Source organism: Ptychodera flava, chromosome 4, assembly GCF_041260155.1.
Source record: "Ptychodera flava strain L36383 chromosome 4, AS_Pfla_20210202, whole genome shotgun sequence".
NCBI classification, from domain to species: domain Eukaryota; kingdom Metazoa; phylum Hemichordata; class Enteropneusta; family Ptychoderidae; genus Ptychodera; species Ptychodera flava.
The window spans coordinates 13627830-13633829 of record NC_091931.1 but is presented as its reverse complement, the minus strand read 5'-3'; positions in this window follow the sequence as shown (position 1 = coordinate 13633829).

The following is a 6000-nucleotide window of genomic DNA, read 5'->3' as shown; positions in this document are numbered from 1 at the left end:
CTCTGAGTCGTGGTACCCAAGTCCAATCGGCCGACTGAATCTCTCTCTGTTCAAGTCCCGATTGCTCGCAATGACCATGCCTTCAAGTTGCCGTGCAAAGGTTTCCTGTTTTTTAACTTCGATTATTTCCCTGCTTTCATCCATTTTTTATCGTGACGGCAAAGCCACAACAGGCAAAGCCACAACAGACAGCGAGAACGTGAGGCCCCGGCCGCGGCGTGAGGCAGCAGTGCAGAGAGGATCAGACAGGGGTAAATGTATATACAGTACTGTTTTACGTCACCGCACGGTCTATAAGGAAATCTGACTGCCGTAAAAGAGTACTTCATCGCAAAGTTAAAAGCCACGACTTGTTTTTGCGACAAAATGGCGCCACCAACGGCGAAATTTTGAAAGGAAAGTTTGTGTTTTTTTTCCGAAAAATCTCCAAAAACCTAGGCGCGCGCGGACGCAAAACAAAGAATTTACTTACTTTGGCCTTATCACTATATACCAAAATCAGACCTCCAGCTCTATTGGCTTGCCCAGAATTAGATATGTGCATAATCAATGAGGTATAGGATGAGCTGGTCTTGTGACATTTTGTTAAAAAACCGTAACACTGATACATGTCCTTGTGTACCAAAAATCAGAACTCTAGCACTAGTTTGAAGGCTGGAATTACATATGTGCATAATCAATGTGGTAGAGAAACATGCCAGGGTCATAGGACAAGTTCATCCTCAAAATATTGATTTGCAGTTTGATCCCCTGTAGGTCATTGTTCAGTAGTCACTAGCCCCCGGCCCCCCACGACTCTCACATAGGCCAGAATAAGCCATTGGTATAGCTTAGCTGCAGAGGTATAGGGGAGGTCAAAGGTTATTGAAAAATCAGAAAAATAATACTTTAAAAATCTTCTTCTCATAAACGGCAAGGTGAAAATTCCTGAAATTTGGTATGTAGCATCTAGGTAGTATGGTCTAAAAAGTTTCTTAACAGATTTTCGATTTTTCAATTTTTATGCAAATTAGGTGAAATTAAAATTTTTAATAATTAATAACAGCCAGGTCATGTATCCAATCAAAATATGAAGGGTCAGGTGCACCAGTACTCAGTATGCTTAATATGCCCTGCAAATTTGAAAAGGCTGCGTGCAACGGTTTTGTAGATCTAGCTTTGCAAAGAATTGTCGGAAGAAGAGGAAAAAGAAGAAGAAGAAGAAGTGATCCAGAGTAAATACAATAGGGGACAAGCCCCATAGGGCTTTGTCCCCTAAATATAGCTGCAAGCAGCAATGCCGGGGCCAAAGCAATCTTAAGTGGGAAAAAGAAGGCAAATGTAATCATAGAGGGCAAAGGTCATTACCGTTACATGTCTTTTTTCCAACTAAACTTTCTTTCCTTATGTTACATCCGTCAACAAAAAATCTGAACACTAGGTTTATTGCTAGCTCAAAATTAGAAATGTGCACAATTATGAGGTACTGCATGTGGCATCATAAGGTCTAAGATCGTACCAAATATGAAGGGTATTAGTCCAGTCAATCTACGCCAAAAAAGGGGTCAACCTAGGACTAATTGCAACAGAAATTATTTCTTCACCATGCATTTTGGAAAGGTCCTAGAAATAACATACTAAAAGTATAATAAAATCTAAGGGGTGCAACAGTGCCTAATTTGCATAAATGTAAAGGGGGCTCATGGGTATAAAATTGTCGCTGATAGATGGTTTCTACTTAAAATATGTGGCTAAACATGATTTTGATACAGGTTTTTTGGCTTATTTGCCTCCTTTTTGGTCTAGGCAATGTTGTTGAAAATATTTTGTCGTCATAGAAATATTCCTCATTTGCATACATCCAATATGGCCGCCACAACACTTCACTTTTCTTAGTTTTTCTCGAATTAATAACTATTTTTAAGCTACTACTGACAGCAATAGAATAATTTTTTCACATTGTATTTTTGACAAGTCCTAGAATAACATACTAAAAGCCGAGTACAATCTAGAATTGTAAACAGTGCCTAATTTGCATAGATGTAAAAAGATTATGGGTACAAACTTAGTGCTGATAGAATGTTTCTTCTAAAAATAATTGGCTAAACATGATATGTTATGCTGGTTTTTGGCTTATTTGCCTTGTTTTTGGTTTAGGTAATGTTGATGGAAATATCCAGTCGTCATAGAAATATTCCTAATTTGCATAAATCCAATATGGCCGCCACAACCTTCACTTTTCTTTGTATTTTTCCCAATTAATAACTATTTTTAAGCTAAGTCTGACAGCAATAGAATTATTTATACACTGTGTATTTCAGAGAAGTCCTACAATGACATACTAAAAGCCTCGTACAATCTAGAAATGTAAACAATACCTTTTTTGCATATATGTAAAAAGATTATGGTTATTAACTAGGTGCTGATAGAATGTTGCTACTAAAAATATTCGGCTAAACATGATATATGCGGATTTTGGGCTTATTTGCCTTGTGTTTGATTCAGGCAAGGTTGATTGAAATATTTTGTCGTCATAGAAATATTCTTCATTTGCATAAATCCAATATGGCCGCCACAACACTTCGCTTTTCTTTGTATGTCCCTAATTAGTAACTATATAAGCTACTTCTGACAGCAATAGAATTTAATTTTTCTTTGTGTATTTTAGAGAGGTCCTAGAATGACATACTAAAAGTCCAATACAATCTAAGAGGTATAACATTACCTAATATGTATAGATATAAACGGATAATGGGAGCAATACATTCACTGTTAAAAAAAATATGCATATTGAATTGAGAAAAATGCGACATCATGTTCAATTAATATATGCATTTATCTTAATTTTTGTCCAGGCAATATTTTTGAATACATTTTATCGCCCGAGAAATATTCCTTATTTGCCTTAATCAAGTGTAGCTGCCACTGCATTTCACTTAAAAATTATATTTAATCTACACAACAAGTAGTTTTTGTTTCCACTGTGTATTGAATGTAAAGAATGACAAACAAAATGACTATTAAGAGGGGAGACAGTGCATAATTTGAATAAATATAAAACTTAGAAAAGAGAACAAAATCGTTGCTGTCAATATATTTCTTAAAAATATATTCAGCAAATTGATATTTAATTCAAGCAATTTGATTATTTAATGTACTTTTTATGGTTTGTAGGCAATGCATAAAATCATTTAAGACTCCTCATTTTACATAACTGCAATGTGCCCCTCCTACCACTTTACTTTTCCCTTTTTTGACCTACAGTATAAATGACTATATATAATGTTAAAAAACAACGGAGATCATTAGAACTAAATTTTAGTAGGGTCATGGAAGTTACATATCGCAAGTTTAAAGGCCTGTGTTAGCACCAGATTTTCTCATCAGAAAATTTACCCACCAGATTACAATTTCAATGGAAAACAAAAGGCTATTAGACCTCAATCATTCTCTTACAGACTAGAACAAAGGCGATCCCAGGGATCGCGAAAAGTGCATTTAAAGTTGTGCATAAGACAGCTAATTTACCCAAATGCTAAATGGGTCATAGATGCTATACAAACCTGGTGCTGATAATCTATTTACGAAAGTGATTTAAGAAAGTGATTAAGAGATAAGCTGACATTGTAATGACCATGTAACATCATTTTTTGTTTTTAGTTCAGGGAATGTTTTCAAATATATCTTACAGCGATAAAAAAATTATTATTTGCATTTGTCCAATAAGTCAACCATATCACTTCCTTTTTCTAATTGGAATATGAATTATTTCTTCACCTTAAATACTTAAAGGTCCAAGAAAGGTATATTCAAAGTCTAATACAATCTACATTGTACAAAGGGCTAATTTTAAAAGATTTTATAGGAAATGCCTACACTGTATTAAATGTAATAATTGAAACTTGAAATGTTTTACAATATCGTAAAGAGAGATTGGAAGTTTTTACTAACATTGCCAAATATATTTTACCTAATTTTGAGCGATTCCTCATGTGCATAAATCCTATATAATGAACATTAAAATAATTTTCTTTAATTTTTCAAATTGACGTCAACTTATTTTAATTAATTATGTTATCAGTAAAATGAGAAGTTACATTAAGAGACACTACTTGTTTAAGTTATTTAATACTTTAAATTCTTCCTATCGAAAGATGTCCATTTTATAACTTGAATGAACATTTTGCCCTGTACAAAGAAATTGACGTGGTTATTTATTTTCTGTGTATTTTAACTCATTGTAATGATTATATACAAATAGGGCCTACAGAATGAAAAGCCCTGTAAAAATAAACAATGATTTATTCGTATAGTTCATTTCAATTATCTAGAGAATTTGCATAATGTCAATAACATTGGCAACTTACTGGAAGATTTGGATTTTCTTAATGTATACCAAAATGATTGGCCAAATAACCAACACTTTGTACTAAGCGAGGCTGAAGAAAATTTGTGTTTCAGCTCTATTTTCTTTTATATTCACCCTTACCCCGTATTACTAATATAGATTAAGTGTTGGTAAAATGTAATTAAAGACCAGGTTGTGTGGTCACTGGTAAATCAGATATACTTTTGACTGTGTGCAACTTACCTGTTCATGCCACATACAGAAATTTATGATAATAATGATAAATAAATTATAATGATCATGATGATGTAGAGGTACAATTGTTATACTATATTGCCAATTATCATGAAATATGGATAAGGAAACTGTTCCTTTATCAGCTGAAAGACATTACAATAATCAAAGAACACTGCATTTCTCAAAATTTTGAAATTTCTTGAAGACAACAATTGAAAATTAATATAAAGTCATATAATGGACTGAAGAGAGAGATTTCCTGTTTAATCTTACCGTACACAGCCATAGCATTTAAGGAAAAACTGAAAAAAATCTGTTGACTGAATCATGATAATCTAAATCACTGGTAAATGCAAATCTAGATACTTTTCATAATGTTACATGGTCTAGCTGCTCTTTCAAATTTTCATGACCGTGAAACAAGAAAACCAAAATATGAAGGGATTTGCATCACAGAAGCTGCCGTTAACGAGTTTATCAATTAGGATATCAAATTTGGACATCAAATTATCATAAAATTGGTTATCCTGTATTTTGAACCTTATGGAAGTCTCACCTCAGATTGGCCAGACTCTCAATTCCTTAAGTGATCGATCTTATTGGTAATAATACAAAAGTCTAATAATCTGCAAATGGGAAGTCCATTACATAACAGCCCCATGAGTGATACTTGCACATCTAAGATCTGATATGATACGCAGTACAATTATATCATCCTATGCTTCACATCTGTTCATTGAGTTGCCCTTCCCATGAACTGCAGCAGCATGAATAACCCCAGAAGAAAGCAAAATCTAGACTTTCTGTTGTCAACAAAAGGATTCTGGCTGTAAACAAATGAACCACCTAGAGGAAGATGTAAACAGAGAGGAAGAGGAAGAAATTTTGATATGATAATGACCATCATAATAATTGTCATCACCACTACCATCATGGTGATTCAAATGATGTTCGTATTTATACTAATGATAGTTTAATAATGAGAAGGATTTCACAGGCACAACTGTTAAGTGTGGGGAACCATTTATTAGTAACTGAATATTTCCATCGTCATTGAAGATAGTGACCAAAAGCATAAAATATTCCTTCAAAAATTTTACTGCAATCGAACATGTTGTAGGATAAAATGACTGAAAATGACAATTGATGTCAAATTACTTAACACGTCCAATGATTTTTTATGAATAACCTTAACGTCGTAAAAGAAAGGAGAATATCCAAAGAAAGTATTCTGATTCCCTTTATTTAAATAGTAATGCTCTGAAACTCTTCTCTTTATTCATTGCATTTCTGAATAACCAGAAAATGTCAATGGAAGCTATTGTAGTCTTATTGTATTAAGAAGACTGTTTGTGTCAATTATGCAAATTAGGCCTTTTGTATTAAAATAATTAGCATGCAAATTAGGTCAACCTCATTTGTTTTAGGTAATTCTT